At 44.7% G+C, this 18158-nt stretch overlaps 1 long non-coding RNA gene across 1 annotated transcript in view; it reads right to left on the bottom strand.

The window, feature by feature from the left end:
* Positions 1-6332: 6332 nt before the first annotated feature.
* The window catches only part of LOC139184467 (uncharacterized), a 29781-nt gene continuing 17955 nt past the window's right edge, over positions 6333-18158 (bottom strand). The window contains exons 2-3 of the long non-coding RNA XR_011567967.1: positions 10661-10802; positions 6333-6837 (exon numbers count right to left, since the gene is read on the bottom strand). This is a non-coding gene — a long non-coding RNA (uncharacterized lncRNA). The remainder of the gene's footprint in view (positions 6838-10660; positions 10803-18158) is intronic.

Raw genomic sequence — 18158 nt, forward strand, 5'->3', positions numbered from 1 at the left:
ATCAATGCCTGGATCCTTGGGAGCAATGAGAGGAGACACCAGAAAGATGAATAAATACCGTGGTTCACCTTTTGCCCTTCAACGTGATTCTCTTCCCGTATCTCCCCACTAGCTTCCATTCCAACAAATTTTTTAATTAAATACCTCAGTTTTGAGTTCCCTGAAGTTCAAAGGAAGCCCCTGCAATCATTATTCAAGGAACTTTTATGCACATCTGTTGTGATATTTCAGAGAAGGCAATGGAAACCCACTCCAGTACTCTTGCCTGGAGAATCCTGTGGACAGAGGAGCCTGGTGGGCTGCAGTCCATGGGGTCGCTAGGAGTCGGACACGACTGAGCGACTTCACTTTCACTTTTCACTTTCATGCACTGGAGAAGGAAATGACAACCCACCCCAGTATTCTTGCCTGGAGAATCCCATGGATGGAGGAGCCTGGTGGGCTGCCGTCTATGGGGTCGCACAGAGTCGGACACAACTGAAGCGACTTAGCAGCAGCAGCAGCAGTTGTGATCTTTGAGATGCTCTGGCTGTTGTTCTCAAGAATCTTCACCAAGAGTCAAATGTGGGCCACTCCAATGCCAGGTTTTCCCTGGTTCTTACCTGTCCCTTTTCCATATGCAAAGTCCGTCAGTGAAGCAGCCAACTCTACCTTCAAACCATGTCTCAGACCTGCCCCCAGCTCTCCAATCCCATTGCCAAAATGCAAACTCCACTGCCCCACCCAGACCACATGACAGCACCCTGACTGGCCTCCCTCAGCTCCCTCCCTCCTGGCCTCTTCTCCCCCAGCTCCACGTGAGATGAGCCTGCTCCATCTTGGCAGCCTCTCCTCCATCCTTCCCTCGTTCACTCTGCTGTGATCTTGGCTTGCTTTCTGTTTCCAGCACATGCCCCACTCTGCCACACTGCAAGGCTCTGCACATGTTGCTCCCTGCCCCTCATCGCCTTTCCTTTTCAGTGATGGGTCCCGAGCCATCAGCCTAAATGTCTTCTGGACTCTCCCGGAGAAGCACAGGCTCTCCAATGACTCCCCTCCTCCCCTGTGTACTGTTTGCTTCCTTCACACTGCTTATCACTAGTTGTAATTGCCTTGACTGATTCGCTCTTTCACTTGTTTCCCTTCTGCGTCCTTAATTAGACTGTGCAGGGAAACTGGTGCTGTTTCCTCTTCCTGAAGCTTCCTCCCACGGGAAGGGAGTTGCACCCAAGCTGACACTCTTGCGACTCTCCATCTCTCCTGACTCACACCTTCAAAGGGAGGGTGAGGGATTTTACTGGGAGAGAAACTAGGAATACTTCATGTTAAAACCCCTGTTGGCAGAGAGCAATGATCTGATCTGTGCCCCCTTCACAAGCACTAGGGGGACAGCTGGTGCCCAGTGAGGCCTGGTCACAGGTGAGTGAGTCCAATTCCTGAGTGTCCAGACCAGCATCTCTTGCCTCATTTTTTACTTAGACTTGTTGTTGTTGTTCAGTCCTTAAGTTGTATCCAACTCTTCGAGCCCATGGACTGTAGCACAGCAGTCTTCCCTGCCCTTCACCTTCTCCTGGAGTTTGCTCAGACTCGTGCCCATTGAGCCGGTGATGCTATCTAACCAACTCATCCCCTGCTGACCCCTTCTCCTTTTGCCTTTCATCTTTTCCAGCATCGGGGTATTTTCCAATGAGTCAGTTCTTCGCATCAGGTGGCCAAAGTAGTGGAGCATTAGCATCAATCCTTCCAATGAATATTGAGGGTTGATTTCACTTAGGATTGACTGGTTTGATTTCCTTGCAGTCCAAGGGACTCTCAAGAGCCTTCTCCACCACCACGATTCGAAAGCATCAATTCTTCAGCACTCAGCCTTCTTTATGGTCCAACTCTCACATCCATACATGACTGCTGGAAAAACCATAGTTTTGACCTTTGTTGGCAAAGTGATGTCTCTGCTTTTTAATGCACTGTCTAGGTTTGTCATAACTTTTCTTTCAAGGAGCAAGTGTCTTTTAATTTCATGGCTGCAATCACTATCTGCATGGATTTTGGAGCCCAAGAAAATAAAAAACTATCACTTATGATGCCAATATTCTGACTACTGTATGTGTGACCTTTTGTCTTATTTGTCAAATAGTTGAGCTATGATCCCTAAAATGTTTTTTGTCATCCACTCCCCATGCCAAACCAACAACTGTGTCCTCAGTGAGAGCTCAGCACATGCTCACCACAGGGCTTGGCCCCTGTGGTGATCCACAAGTTGGCACTGCATCACTGGTCTGAATGGACTCGTAGGTGATGTACTGAGTGAATAAGTGGAAAGTGATGGGAAGAAATGCTTCTTGAGCAGGACAAAAGCCTTGATGACAGAGAGAACATCCAGCTCCTGCTCAAGAGGGTGACAGCCCACAGGGTCCTGGCCTGCTCAGCCAGGGCTGGCTCAACTGGCCAGCATCATGTGGATGTGAACCCAGTGTTGGTGGTCAGTGGGAGCTGAGAAACAGCCTAACTGCCCCTCACCCCTTTATCCACTTGGTCTTGCATTAGCGTTTAATTCCACATCTTAGTCAACTCTGGCAGCCTTAAGAAATGCCACAGGGTAAGACGATTTAACCAGCAAACATTCACTTCTCACAATTCTGAAAGCTGGAAGTCTGAGATCAAGGTACCAGCAGATCCAGTGTGAGCCCTGTTTCTGGTTTGCAGAGGCCTTCCTGCTGTCCTCACATGGCCATGCCTCTTGCACAGGCACAGAGGGAGAGAGCTGGCTGACTCGGTCTCTTTTCACAGGGCTATCATTCCTCATGGATTAGGGCCCCACCCTTATAACCTCATTTAACCCTAATTACATCCTTAAAGCCCTGTATCTAAGTATAGTCAGTCACGTTGGAGGTTAGGGCTTCACCAAATAAGGTTGTATGTGCCTGCATGCTAAGTCGCTTCAGTTGTGTCCAACTGTTTGTGACCCATGGACTGTAGCCTGTCAGGCTGCTCCATCCATAGGATTCTCCAGGCAAGAATACTGGAGTGGGTTGCCATGCCCTCCTCCAGGGGATCTTCCCAACCCACGGGTTGAGCCCGCATCTCCTACGGCTCCTGCATTACAAGCAGATTCTTTACTGCCGAGCCACCAGGGGTGCCCAGATGAGTTTGGGGGGCACACAGCTCAGTTCCTTATAGCACATGAGATGCCCTCACCGCCTTTCCTTAACCCAAGTCAAATGAAGTGCGGCCCAGTAGTGAGTCCATTCCATCAGAGGAATGTGATGACAAAGGAAGGACAGCTCTCTCCCTGGACACCAATCAGAGCATTCTCTGAAGATGACATTTTAGATTCTTTTGAATTACCCTTGTCCTGCTCCTTGAGATCCACTTGAGCCCAAATTGGAAAACGGGCCCATCTGCTCCTCCCTTCATTTCTTTCTCTAATTTAATTTCACCACAAGGAACCGGGGAGCTTCCATAGAAACCTACATGGATGATGATTTACTTTTAAATACCACATCCTCAGATGAAAATCCAATTTAAAATGGAGAGCAACAACAATATTCTCAGTAACTGGGGACTGACTTCTGATGAAAGCCTCTTTTTCAAATCATTCTTTTGCTATGAAACCTTAGATTCCTGTCTCTGTCTTCCCAAGGGACTAGAATTGAGCCATGGGTACTCAGCCTTCAAACAGTAAAGGGAGTTTCCCTCTTGCCAGGGGTCAACTGAACAGGCCAGCAGTCTCAGGGGCCGGAAAACAGCCCTGAAGTTCTGGTGCTCATAGCATACGCCGACTTCTGTAACAAGGTTCCCATGAGTGTGCCAGAACTAAAGGCAAACTCTCAAAACCGATTTCCTTAAGCAAACCCATTCCAGGAAGTCAGAGATGAAAAAACATTTCAAGATAACAGCTCAACCCATGTGGAGCAGGAACTAGGAGATCCTGGATGCTTTAAGAAGACAAAAAAAAAAAAAATTCATTTGAATCTCTAAACTCTGTTTAAATATTTGAGGACATGAAATAAAGCTGTGTGATTCTTAAGACACTTACAAAGAGAGGAGGCTTTTTCTCCATTTTTACCCAGTATTTTATTGATGTTTGTATTACAAACATTTTTAAAGAACCACTCGATTCTTTTCCTTCTGAGTGCAACCTGCAGTCGGCCTCCTGTGCCTACAGGGTCAGGCAAGTGTCAGGGCATCCATGGTGCAATGTTCACAGGCTGAGCTGTAAACCTAAGTCCAAACAGGGGCCCCCAGCCTCTTGCTGCCTCCTGCCACTCCACCACCCATCATGCTCCAGAGTCCCAGAGAATCTCTGCTGTTTCTCCAACATTCCAAGAAATTTCCATCTCAAGGCCTCTGCATTCTCAAGCCTTTGCCTGGAACACTCTCTTCCTAGAGACCCACCTGGCTGTCTCACTCATGTTACTCATGGTATCTATGCAAATATCTCCTTTCATGAGGCATCTCTGACCATACACTGATCCCCTTCCCCCTTTCGTCACTCTTCCTCATAGCTCTTATCACCATATGCCAGGCAATGTTGACTGTCCCATATCCCACCCAGGAGGTGAGAGCTTCAGGACAGAGACCTCATTCAATCGATTCTGTTGCCTGCTATATTCCACATGCCCGAAATGGAGCCTGAACATAGCAGATTGTCAGTAAAAACTTGCTGAGTGAATGACCAACCATATCACAGGCCCCGCTGTATCAGGGACTTCTAGAAAGCAGACAATGTCTCATTTATATTCACATGCCCAACCTGTGCATCAGTATTCAACAAATGCTAGGATCTGATTGCCTGCAGCTCTTCCCTAACTGCATATGTGATGACTTTGTTTGTCTTATCTCAGCTAGAGACAGGGCTGTACTCTGCTTTGGACCTCCATAATCGTGTTCATAGGTGAGACAAGTGTCAGATATGTGATAGACACCTGCAGACAGAGATCAAATGTTAGTGAATCTTTAATGCTTTAGAGGTCACATCCAGAATGTTTAGGAACTCAGGATCTTCATTTTCTATTGTTTTCAATTTGGGCAGCTGGAGGTTTGGGAGTGTGGAGAGGTTCTTATCTGCTTAGATTGAGGGGAAAAAAAAAGAAATACCCCCTATTTTTCTGGAAAGCTCTGCTGCTGTTCATACATCATAACAGACCAATTACACTGTGATAATGGCCCAGCTTATGTCTCAGCGGTTTAGCATAGCCAGCATTCATCTTGCAGTCATCTCAAGTCTACCAGGGAACCAGTTATCCCTTTGCCTATCGGATTGGCATTCTGAGTCACCTATAATGTGTCCATATCGATATACTCTTCCTCAGTCAGGGAGGCAGGAAAGGAAGAAAGACAAGCACCAGTAAATAAGAACTTCCTGGCCTAGAAGGGACACATCAATGCCCCCTCATGTTCCACTGATAACAGTAAATTCAGGAGGCCAGGGGTACCACTCTCTCAGGCAAGTACAATGTGGAGCTCATGTTTGGGCACAGCAGAGAGACCTGCCATGGGGTCATTCCACTGTTCTTTAACTTTAGAGAGACTACCCTGGGGTGCAGACCCCTATGAAATCCTTCAGGGAAGGAGCCCCATCCATATGAACCACAGAACAGTTACTTACAGGTGTATCCACCATAGCATCACCCCATGGCAACTATGACTCACACCACTCTGAGTCATGGTACTAGACAGATGATCAAGAAAAGGGCTGAACAAAAATGGGCAAAGATGATGCCCTGGGAAGTGCCAAAGTGTGGAGGTGGAAAGATCCAGGAAATGTGCTGAGAATAAGCAGCTAGTGAGATGAGAGATGCAGAAAGTGCCTCCAGGAAGACACTGAAGACCATGTTTGAAGGGGGAGGGAGGGAGCCCCTGTTCCAAAGGCTGTTCTGCAATGTGACTTTGTCACTCCCTCGACGGGGCCAAACTTCATTTCTCCAGCTCCCTGTTGAGTCCATGACACTTTGAGCATCACAACCCAGAAGAAAGAGCCCACACCTGCTCTAGATGGAGATGCAAGTGACCTGGTAGTTTCTGCTTTTTGTCTCCTGAATGCTCACGTTTGAAATGCTCTCTCTTGGAACCCAACATCACTCAGTGAGAAGTCCAAGCCACATGGCGAGGCCATGGGCAGGTTCTGTGGTCAAGGTCATGCCAAGCTCCCAGCCCATGGGCAACACCAACCGCTGGTTGGGTGAGTGTGCCATCTTGAATGCACAGCCCAGTCTTGCCTTCAGGTGACTCCAGCCCCAGAAACCATGTGACAGCAACGACATGAGAAGCCCAGCTAGAACCATCAGCTGAGCCCAGTAAACCAACAAAATCATGATTCATCACAATGTATTGTTATTTAAATTTGGGGGGCACTTTTGTCATGCAGTGATGGATAGCTGGAGCCAGGACTGACCCCTGGATTTAGCTTTGTCAAGGTCAACAGTGACCTTGGAGGGGAGAAAAATTGGACTGGAATGGACTCAAAGGAGAAAAGGGAGAGAAATGAAAACAGAATTGTTCAAGGAGTTTTGCTATAAAGAAGAGCAGAGAAATGAGGCGGCAGCTGGAAGGAGTGGATAGAGATTTATTACAGCATGTGTAAATGCTAATGAGAATGATTCTGTAGATAGAAGAATTGATGGTGCAAAAGAAGAGGAGAAATTGCTACAACAAAGTTAAGGAGAGCCGATGAGTGTGGGGAATGAAGGAGACTCTAGCTTTCTGTAGGAGTGCTGATGGCTCACCCAGTGCTAAAGGCTGTCTTCACCCTGCGGGAGGCTGACACATCACCAGGAGACAGGGCAGTGCCCACGGCTGCACATGGAGGCTGACTGATGTGGAGGAGAGCAGGTTCATATCTGGAGGCTTGTACTTTCTCTGTGGAAGATGTAAATCATGTCTTCAGTAAAGAGTGGGAAGGGAAAGGATGGGTGGAAGGTGTGAGGAGAGAGAAGGGATGATGCAGAAACTTCAGGGAGCCAGGCAGGGAAGCGGAGGCAGGAACTGTGTGTGCTCTGAGTGCTGGAGGAACATGGGCAAGTGCTCCCTGCCCAGGAGGATGCTGGAAGGCTTCACAAGGAGGTGACATGTATACGGAATTTTAGACAAAGGGGAAGAATTTGCTGAGTGGATGTAGGTGGAGGTGTTGGGTTCATATTTAAGAAAAGAAAATGTAGGGAAACATGGAAACAGAAAGAAAGGAAAGTGCTTTAATGCAAAGACCATGGACGTGTGCTGGGTCAAGGCTGTCCCCAGCCTTAAGGGACAGGCAGGATTCACACAGGTGCAGAGGACAAACACTGGTGTCAAATACACTGCACTAAACCTACTATTTTGGATATATGACAAGCATTAATCAACCAGGACATTTATTCATTCATCCAACAAACTGTTATCACGTGCTACAGTAGTTGAAACTTGTTTTGCCTTTAAATACAAGGAAATATGTTAGTCTCTCTGTTGTGTCCAACTCTTCGTGAACACATGGACTGTAGCCTGTAGGCTTCTCTGTCCATGGAGTTCTCCAGGCAAGAATACTAAAATGGATAGTCAACCCCTTCTCCAATGATCTTGCCGACCCAGGGATCAACCCCAGGTCTCTGGCACTGCAGGCAGATTCTTTACCATCTGAGTCAACAGGGAAGCCCATTAGCTTTAACAAAATAGAAGTCTGTGTCTCTTTTTTGTAAAAGACAACAAGACCTGTACAAGAAGTATGGAGGTCACCAGTTTGGTTAACTAGCAGGGTAAATTCAAAATACTATCAGGAGCATGAGCTTTATTCTAGATTATACCCAATCATTATAAGCATTTTGCCTCTTCCTTGAGCTTCCAAATGGCTGCCAGAGCTCCAGCCATCACATCTGTATTCCAGTGCACACCCACTCCTTTTAAGGACATGTACTAAACCCAGTTTTTGTCCTTCCCTAGATTGTTAGGGCTCAGCTGCTTCTCTGTCACCTCCTCTCCTAGACTGGCTATCTCAGTTTCTCTGGGGTGAAGGCAGGCTGCATCACAGACTCTATCGCTCCCACCAGATAGCATGATAGCAACTCTGGTACCCATGAAGAGTCTGACACTTCCCCTCACTGCTGGGCTCAGATGAAGCCCCACATCATTGGGGGTGGGACTTGGCCTTCCCCAAGGCTACCTCAGAAGTGATACAAACAGGAGAAGAAGTGGGGGGGTCATATCCTATGGTTTAAAATTTGACAAACAAGAGGTTTGAGCTGGCATATACACTGGTTTCCCTTCCCCTCTCCCCAAGATGGACTGTTATGTTGGAGACGAGTTCCGGATGACCGAGTAAACTGGCACGTTTCTGGGAAGCTTTGAACAGCTCAGTGAGGCATCTCTGTCTCTCCTGCCAGAGTCCCTTTTCCTGACCCTCGCTGCTCTGGGATGACACCTCCCAATGAAGTCTCTGTACATCCACTTTTCAGGCTGTTGCCCAGGGAAGCACATGATGCTTCCGGAGTCCACACAATGCTCAGGGCCACATCTCAAGGAGGGGGATGCAGGAGCATGGCTATAGCTAGCCATAAAGGAGCAAGGATACGTGGCACTGCCTGCCATAACAGTCCCAGCTAAAACTCAGAGCTCTTGTTACTAAGGAGGAGGAGAGAATGGCCATCGGGGAGATAAATTGTAGGCTTGAGCAAGGCACACATTCAGGGAGTGGGCCTGCCTCACTTAGAAATTTAAAGCAGTACAAGGAATTAATGCTATGTACTGCTAACACAATGAGCTTGTGTCGGTAAGCAGGTAGCTGGGCTTTTCAGTGTAAAGCAGCACGGAGACAAATCTTCCTGTAGCCCTGAGTGGTGGATGCCAGAGTGACCCGGGTGATTTCCGAGGAACCAGCGAAGGAGAGAGAGCTGTAAACAGATACAGCAGCTCCACACCCATACTGGGAATGACACATTTCCAAAGAAAGCTCATATTTGCTGGCAGTTAAAACCCACACTACTATCAATCCTTTTTGTAAGAAAAGCAGTCCTGCCTGGGTGACAGGAAGGAGGAATTTGTAAGTTCCTGCAGCTCTGCACAAACACCGTGGAAATGTGGAAGTGTTAGTCTCTCAGTCATGTCCAACTCTGCAACCCCATGGACTGCAGCTTGCCAGGCTCCTCTGTCTATAGGATTTCCCAGGCAGGAATACTGGAGTGGGTTGCCATTCCCTTCTCCAGGGGATCTTCCCCACCCAGGGATTGAACCAAGCCTCCTGCTTTGCAGGCGGATTCCTTATCATCTGGGCCATCACAGGGTGCCCTCCAAATGCATGGTGCCCCTTCAGATACTCTGCCCACCCCCAACTGCAGGGCGCCCCCAGAACTTCTGCACACTCCCAAACACAGGGTACCCCATGGGAACCTCTGAGACACTCACTGTTTCTGGGAAGAAAAACATTCCAGTTAATAGACAATTGAAATGCATTTAGAAGAATGAAAGAGAAAAAGATTGAAGCAATTAACCAGCATTTCCACTCCTCTGCTGACCTAATTACATACCACTTGCAGACAAACTCTGAAGCCTGTGACATTCAACATTCTGGGACAGAGTGCGGTTATCACATTGGCTAATTTAACTGTTTCTGGATTTGAAGCTAAAATCTCTCAAGTTTTCACTAAAGGTCCTTATTTGGGACTTGGAGATTTTCTAATCAAAGATTAAAAAATGCATGAAGTCTCCATTCACAGAAAACTGGGAGCCTGTGAAATGGGAATTGAACAAAATGACTTTCCATGTATCAAGACCTAACTTCAGAGGAACATACATTAAGATGGCCCCAGCTTTCTGTCCCACGGGAAATGGCATTTCAGGGAAGCGGGACAACTGTGGTGAAACAAATCCATCTGGTGTCAACCCAATAATGTGGAACAGATGAGCAATCCTGTCACTCCAGTATGTCATTTCAGCCAGCCCAGCAAGCAACCTTGTCATGGTAGGTTCCCATCCCTAATTCACAGATGAAGAAACTGAGGCTTGGGAGATGCAAGGAGCTTGTTTGGGCTAAGCAAACACGAATTTGCCGTTTGGTTTTTTTGTGTTGAAATCCAACAGTATTTCCACCGTGATCCAGAAACAAGCATTTGGCAAAATAAATTCATTTGTGTTCATCTCTTTCCAAAGGGAACCACTGACCCACATTCCTGCAGGATTCCTGGAGTGTAGTTAGAAGTTTCAAGCTGCAGCCCTGGGAGAGTTCGAACCTGTCTTTTATGTCTCCATTTCCAGCAGCAGAAAAGTAGTCTGGCAAGAGTAAGTGATCAGGACACAGTATCCCTTGCCATCCAAACTGCAGTATCAAAGCAGGAACCGAATATTATTGGCCCCTGAAGGACAGAACTGTCCACATTGAGTGAAAGGCACAGCTGTAGATGCTGAGGAAGAAAGAAGAGAACTTTCCATGCACAGAGAGATCTGGTTTGCTTGCCTGCATCGATCAACACATCATCAGTTTCAGCACAGTATGATTCTTGTATTGGACAAAAAGGAACAAAGTCATGCTGGTCACGTTCATATTTTTCATCAGACCCCCTACTTTCCCATGAACCAGCCTTTACTGAGAACTAGAAAGTGGGATGGAAATAGAGGTGACTCCTAAAGAGCCCAGCCCGGAGGAGAGGTGTTAGTCCAAGGATCTGTTAGTCTGCTTGGGACCACAGAGCATGCCGTAAACAAATATTCTGAGTCTTACCTGCTGTCAGGTTCATTGTCGGCCTCAAGTGTTGGATGCTAAGCAGATGCCCATCTCTTCTCCTGGTGGTATCCTTGGATCCACAGCATTTCCCACAACATAGATATCCCTGGATCCTGAGCTGGCCTGCTGATGAGACAAGCTGTGATAAATTTAAACAAATGTACCAAGGTCACATCCCACTACTGGGACTAGGGTTTTCACCTGCATCTTTTGTATCTAGGTCTAGAGTTTATTCCCTTTCACCAATGCCCTTTCCTGAATTCTAGGTTTTGTGGACAACAGTTTCTAAGCAACAATTACTAGGTCAGAAAATCTCACATTTTTTCTTGCAAATGGACCATTTATACAAACCTGTGCTGAATGCATCACCAGCTGGCTCCTTAGAAACCTTGCACTGGGGGAGGCCACAGGACACAGCAGCATCCACTATGGGTATGCATAGTCCCTTGGTACCTGATAACTGCCTTTGAGAAGACCTTTGTACTATTAAAATTAGAGGAAATGTGAGCTGCAAAAGTCCCACTTAAGTGGCCCTTGCTCTCAGGAGGAAGTATGGACTGTGATACAAGATTCTGATTCTGTCTTCTTGGGCCTCTGCCTTTTTAAGTTTGAGGGAAAACAAAATAGAAAGGTAGAATATTTACAGACAACCACTTTTAATTAAGAACAAAGGGACCCACCGGTCCCTAATCAGTACTAAAACATGTCAGGGGAAACAGCGCAGAATGAGAGAAAAGAATACCGGCCTTTGTGTTCATGTCTGGGAAGGTTCCCAGACAGCATCATTGCTCCATCCACCCGGGCTCACTAGTGGGTCAAGTGTTATCCCAAATGCCTTCCAGGCACCACTTGGCACTGATATCTCTGAAGACAGTGATTCCTTCAGAGGAAAACAGTCTGATGATAAGAAAATGTGAGGTATTTAGTGGTAATGTTCTTAAAAAACATCTTTTTTTTTTTTTGGTAAGTTTATTTTTTTTTAATATAAGTTTATTTATTTTAATTGGAGGCTAATTACTTTACAATACTGTATTGGTTTTGCCATACATCAACATGAATCTGCCACGGGTATACACGTGTCCCCCATCCTGAACCCTCCTCCCACCTCCCTCCCCATACCATCCCTCTGGGTCGTCTCAGTGCACCAGCCCCAAGCATCCAGTATCATGCATCAAACCTGGACTGGCGATTCATTTCATATATGATATTATACATGTTTCAATGCCATTCTCCCAAATCATCCCACCCTCTCCCTTTCCCACAGAGTCCAAAAGACTGTTCTACACATCTGTGTCTCTTTTGTTATCTCGCATACAGGGTTATCATTACAACCTTTCTACGTCCCATATATATGCATTAGTATACTGTATTGGTGTTTTTCTTTCTGGCTTACTTCACTCTGTATAATAGGCTCCAGTTTCATCCACCTCATTAGAACTGATTCAAATGTATTCTTTTTAATGGCTGAGTAATACTCCATTGTGTATATGTACCACAGCTTTCTTATCTATTCATCTGCTGATGGACATCTAGGTTGCTTCCATGTCCTGGCTATTATAAACAGTGCTGCGATGAACATTGGGGTACACGTGTCTCTTTCAGTTCTGGTTTCCTCAGTGTGTATGCCCAGCAGTGGGATTGCTGGTTCATACGGCGGTTCTATTTCCAGTTTTTTAAGGAATCTCCACACTGTTCTCCATAGTGGCTGTACTAGTTTGCATTCCCACGAACAGTGTAAAAGGGTTCCCTTTTCTCCACACCCTCTCCAGCATTTATTGCTTGTAAAAAACATCTTTTTTAAAAAGTGACCTGGTAAAGAATTGGAAGATGGCAGAGGAGGCTTTGGCCAAGACACCTGGCAAGCGCCCAGGAGACATAGCTCTCCATCCATGAGGGCAACACCATACACCAGGAGCCCACATCACTCTGAGACAGGTGTTTGAGCAATGGACACATGTCACCCACCCAGCCTCCAAGAGGCAGGAGAAGGTCCATGCAGGTGACTGCACTGATATGTTAAATATCACAAACATCAAAACCTCCAGCTATGGGCGTCTTCCCCCCACCGCACCCCCCAACACAGAGAATCCAGCTGGGAGCCAGCATCCCAAGAGAAAGAGCTGTTCCCCATGACCTGCTCTCATGGATTAAATGCAACCCCACCAGAGATGGAAAAAGAGAACATACAATTTTATGGTGCCCAGGTTAACAAGAAGGCAGAAAAGGGAACAGATTTTATATGCTCAATATGACTGTCTTAAGGCTTCCCTGCCTGGAGAATCCCAGGGACGGGGGAGCCTGGTGGGCTGCCGTCTATGGGGTCGCACAGAGTCGGACACGACTGAAGTGATTTAGCAGCAGCAGTAGCAGCAAGGCTTCCCTGGTAGCTCAGCTGGTAAAAAAAAATCTGCCTGCAAAGCAGGAGACCCAGTTTGATTTGGGGGCCAGAAAGATCCACTGGAGAAGGGATAAGCTACCCACTCCAGTATCCTTAGGCTTCCCTGGTGGCTCAGATGGTAAAGAATCCACCTGCAATGCGGGAGACCTGGGTTCGATCCCTGGGTTGGGACGATCCCGTGGAGAAGAGAACAGCTACCCACTCCAGTATTCTGGCCTGGAGAATTCCATAGACTATTTATTCATGGAGTCACAAAGAGTCGGACATGACTAAGCAACTTTCACTTCACATGACTGTCTTAAAAACCTTTAACCAGGCTCTGAAGAGAGAAGAGTCAGTTACTAGATACCAGAAATGAAGCAAAACTGGAACAGAAAGCTATGCTCCCCAAGGCCCCACCACCTGGAAATAGGCACAGTGATATTCTGGGGAGGAGGCACACGGACCCACTCAGGCCGCTGAGATCCCAGTGCCCAACTGTGAGAACGGAAGGGCTGACAATAAACGACCATCCCTCCCTGTGAAAAGAGGAGGCTAGAGGAATTCCAGCTGCCAGTCCTGGGATGTGTCAGGCAGGATTGCCATCTGCCTGGGGCCCTGAATGAGAAGAAAAAGGTTTCCCATGAGAAATCAAAACCTCAGGCTGTACCACATGCACGTAAGGATTCCAAATCTGCACTGTTCATATGGTTTGGGGGATCTTAAGCCAAGAAATGAATGTGAAAACTTGTCCTGGATGGGTGAAACCTCTGGGCCCCCCAGCAGAAGAAAAACAAAGTCATTCCGTGGGAATATTTTCACAATTCAGGATACACGTGACTCAGTCCTCCCACACGTGATTCGGGCCCCCAGTCTGCTCAAGGCTTGGTCTCCACACGCCATTTCCAATTTCTTGTTAAAACTCTGCTAAGTGTGCAGATTGCAATCTCTGAATTTCCCACAAAAAGGGATCAAGGCTCCTTGAGGAATGGCTGACTCTGCCCCGAGAGCAGAAAGTGTACAAGACACAAAGGGAACAATTGCTCTGATCTGAAAGCAAGGACACTAATAAAACATGAGGTTACCGCAAAAAGAAAATAAGGAGCCACTGAAAATGGGATCTAATCACCGTGGAAGGAACAGTAAGAGCAACACCAAAGATCATAAGGACAGAGCAGGAGATTAAAACACAAGAAGATATTTAAATCATTGAGTACATAATAGTACTTTCTTCAAAAGTTATTATAGGAATGATCGCATTATTTTGAAAACTGGCAACTAAAGAGAAAGAATCAAAGATTTATCCTGGTTTCCCTAAATAAACTCTTTCACTAGGTAGCTAATGAGAGAAAATTTTCTCTTCATAGCAATATTCCAGCTACCAAATGATGAAAAAAATGCTGGAACTAGAAATCTAAATTTTGTTCTGTTAATGAGACTATGTATTGGGGAAATGAACACCAGTGGCTTTTGACATTGCAAAGACAGACAAGCAGATATTACATACTGTCTGATGAAAGTACATACCATCCGTGAAATAGTCTTGCCCCCCCAAAAATCAATCAATCAATTCAATCTAAATGCGAAATAAGTCTCTGAATTCGACTAATAGTTTGTAAGAAATACCAAAGACAGAGGAACAAGTAAGTTAAATAAAAATATGGGGAGGAAATCAACAAGACCCAAACAGTTGGGAATTCTATAAGGCAAATGACTGAATTTGCGAAAATAAGCCAGAAAGATAAAGAGGGAAGTCACAGATTAAAAAAGAGTTATAAGGCATAGCAATCTTTTCCAATATAAGAATCTTATCTAAATGTTGTTGTTCAGTTGACAGTCATGTCCAACTCTGCGATCACACGGACTGCAGCATGCCAGGCTTCACTCTCCTTCACCATTTCCCAGCACTTGCTCAAACTCGTGCCATCCAACCATCTCATCCTCTGTCATTCCCTTCTCCTCCTGCCTTCAATCTTTCCCAGCATCAGGATCTTTTCTAATGAGTCGGCTCTTCCCATCAGGTGGCCAAAGTATTGGAGCTTTAGCTTCAGCATCAGTCCTTCCAATGAATATTCCTTTGGATATTCAATCAATCAATTCCCAGGATTGATTTCCTTTAGGATTGACTGGTTTGATCTCCTTGCAGTCCAAGAGATTCTCTAGAGTCTTCTCCAACACCACAGTTCAAAAGCGTCAATTCTTCAGTGCTTAGCCTTCTTTATGGTTCAGCTCTCACATCCAAACATGACTACTGGAAAAACCATAGCTTTAACTATACGGATCTTATCTAAATAGTCATTCAAATAATTAATAAAAAATTTAATTATACATCATGAGTAAGTGGGATTGTGAGGTACACAGGACTGATTCAATATTTAAAAATCAATTAACATAATCTATCACATCAACAGGCAAAAGAAAAAAGTTATACCATCATATCAATTGATTTGGAAAAAGCATTTTAGAAAATACCTGTCTGTGATATCACCTATCTATCACCTATGATAAAAAAAAAATTGGCTAGTAGGAATAGAGTAGAACTTCTTCACCTTGAGAAGAACATATACCCCCCTACACACACACAAAAAAAACAAACTGAAGCAGAAAGCTGCTAAAGCTAATATCATAGTTAATTAATAGTAAGAAACTAGATGCTTTCCCCCTAAGATGTCCCCCTAAGATAAGGCAAAGATGTCTCCTCTTACCACTCCTACTCAGCATTGTATTAGAAGTGCCAACTAGTACAATAGGAGAAGAAATGAAATAAAAGAATGAATTAGGAAAGAAGAAATAACACTGATTTTACTCACAGATAACATGATTGACTACATAGAAAATCCCAAAGAATGAACAACAACATCAAAACACATCTTGGAATTAATAATCAAGCATAGAAAGATTGCAGTATACAGGTTAATATAAAAAGTCAATTGCTTTCCTATCCTGGTAATGAGCAATTAAAATTTGAAATAAAAAACACAGTGTCATTTATAATAGCACCAAAAATGAATTTATGTATAAATCTAACCAAAAATACACAGGATGTATATGCAGAAAATGACAAATTTTTAGGGATAAAAATCAAAGATTATGATTGGAAAACTCAATATTGGTAAGAAATGGGTTCTTCTCAACTTGATTAAAGATTCAATGAAATTTCAATAAAATATCAGCAAACTATTTTCTGAGTTTAAAGTTTATATGGAATAGTCAAAGATCTAAAATATCCAAAACAGTATTGAAAAAATAAGAGGAGAAAGAAGCAGAAGAGGAGGAGCAGAAGAACAAAGGGGAAGAACTGATACTATTTCACTTAAACACGTACCATGGAGCTAGAGTAATCAGGGCAACACGGCAGTGATGAAGGATTAGACAAAAACAGTGGAACAGAATAGAGCCTAGAGTTACCTGACATGCATATAGTCAACTCATCTTCAGTAAATTGTTGTTGGTTTATTGTTTAGTCACTAAGTCATGTCTGACTGTTTCACGACCCCATGGACTATAGCCCTCCAGGCTCCTCTGTCCATGGGATTCTCCAGGCAAGAACACTGGAGTGGGTTGCCATTCCCTTCTCCAGAGGATCTTCCCAACCCAAGGATCGAACCCAGGTCTCCTACATTGCTGGTGGATTCTTTACCGTCTGAGTCACCAGGAAAGCCATGCAAGAAAACTGGAGTGGGTTATTCCCAACCCAGGAATCGAATTTATGTCTCTTGAACACATCTCTTGAGTTGCAGGCAGATTCTTTATCACTGAGCAGCTTGTATAGCCAAAAATACTCTGAAAATTCACTATTAATTAAAAAACTACTTGTTTTAAAATGACTACAAAATTTGGATAGACATCTCATAAAGAAATATAAATAAATGACAAATAAGCACATGAAAAGATGGTGAGCATAATTTGTTGTTAAAGAATTACAAATTAAAATAACAATGATGAACTTCCCTAGTCCACTGGCTAAGACTCCATGCTCCCAATGCAGGGGACCTGGGTTCCATCCCTGGTCAGGGAACCAGATTTCAGATGCAGCAACTAAGACCCAGCACAGCCAAATGGGAAAAAAAAAAAATAGCAATGAGGTATGACAACATGCCTATTAAAATAGCAAAAATCCAAAAACAGACTGCACCAAATGCTGGTGAGGATGTGGAACAACAGAAACTCTCATCCATTGCTGGTGGGAAAGCAAAACGGTACAGCCACTTTGGGAGACAGTTTAGCAATTTCTTACAAAGTTAAGCATAGTTATATGAGACTGCTTTGGCTTCCATAACAGAATACCACACGCTGAGTAGCTCAGACACAATAGATATCAAGACAAAAGAGTAACAAAGAAAATCATAACTTAATGATAGAAAGAATAACTTTCTAAGAATTTATAAAACTATTATCTTTAGGAAGAACTAACAGTGTAGCATCAAAAGAATTAAAACAAATCTAACATAATTTCCCAGAGAAAGTGAAAAATATGCAATCATACTAAGAGATTATATTACTCTCCCAGAAAATGCAAAAAGAAAAACTTAGGATTTTGTTTTGAATCCTCTTGAGTCTATCTATCTAGGAGTCATATGCAAAACCCTGCACCCAACAAATGGAAATTGCAACTGTGCATTTCCAGTATGCCTGGAATGTTTTCTAAAAGAGAGCACCCACTGGGCCACAAAAGAAGTCTCAATCCATGCTCCAAAATCAATATCATGTAAACCACTTTCTTTATCAGATGCCAAAGTCAGAAATCAATAACAATAATAAAACAGGAAATAGCCTAAAATAGCTGAAATTTTAAAAGCATATTTCAAAAACACGTGTGTATCACCAGATCATCTTGCCTTTCACTATGTCACTCCACGGCTGCTGACTTCCGGTTCTAAGCTGCTCGCTCTGTTCTCAGTGAGATGAATGAGAAACTTCTACAATTCATTCATGATGCTGGGATCAAGGGTACAGTGGGCAGGAGAGGGTGGGTGGGATGTGGTGCAGCTGACACATCTAAATATGCAACACTGACATTTCCCCTGTGGAGGGGAGCTTTCCCAGCTTTATGCAAGGCCCTCATTGAGTGGTATCCACCAAGAGACCCAAAAGGAATTGGATTCCACCCTTCTGGGA

This window comes from Bos indicus, chromosome 8, assembly GCF_029378745.1.
Source record: "Bos indicus isolate NIAB-ARS_2022 breed Sahiwal x Tharparkar chromosome 8, NIAB-ARS_B.indTharparkar_mat_pri_1.0, whole genome shotgun sequence".
NCBI lineage: Eukaryota > Metazoa > Chordata > Mammalia > Artiodactyla > Bovidae > Bos > Bos indicus.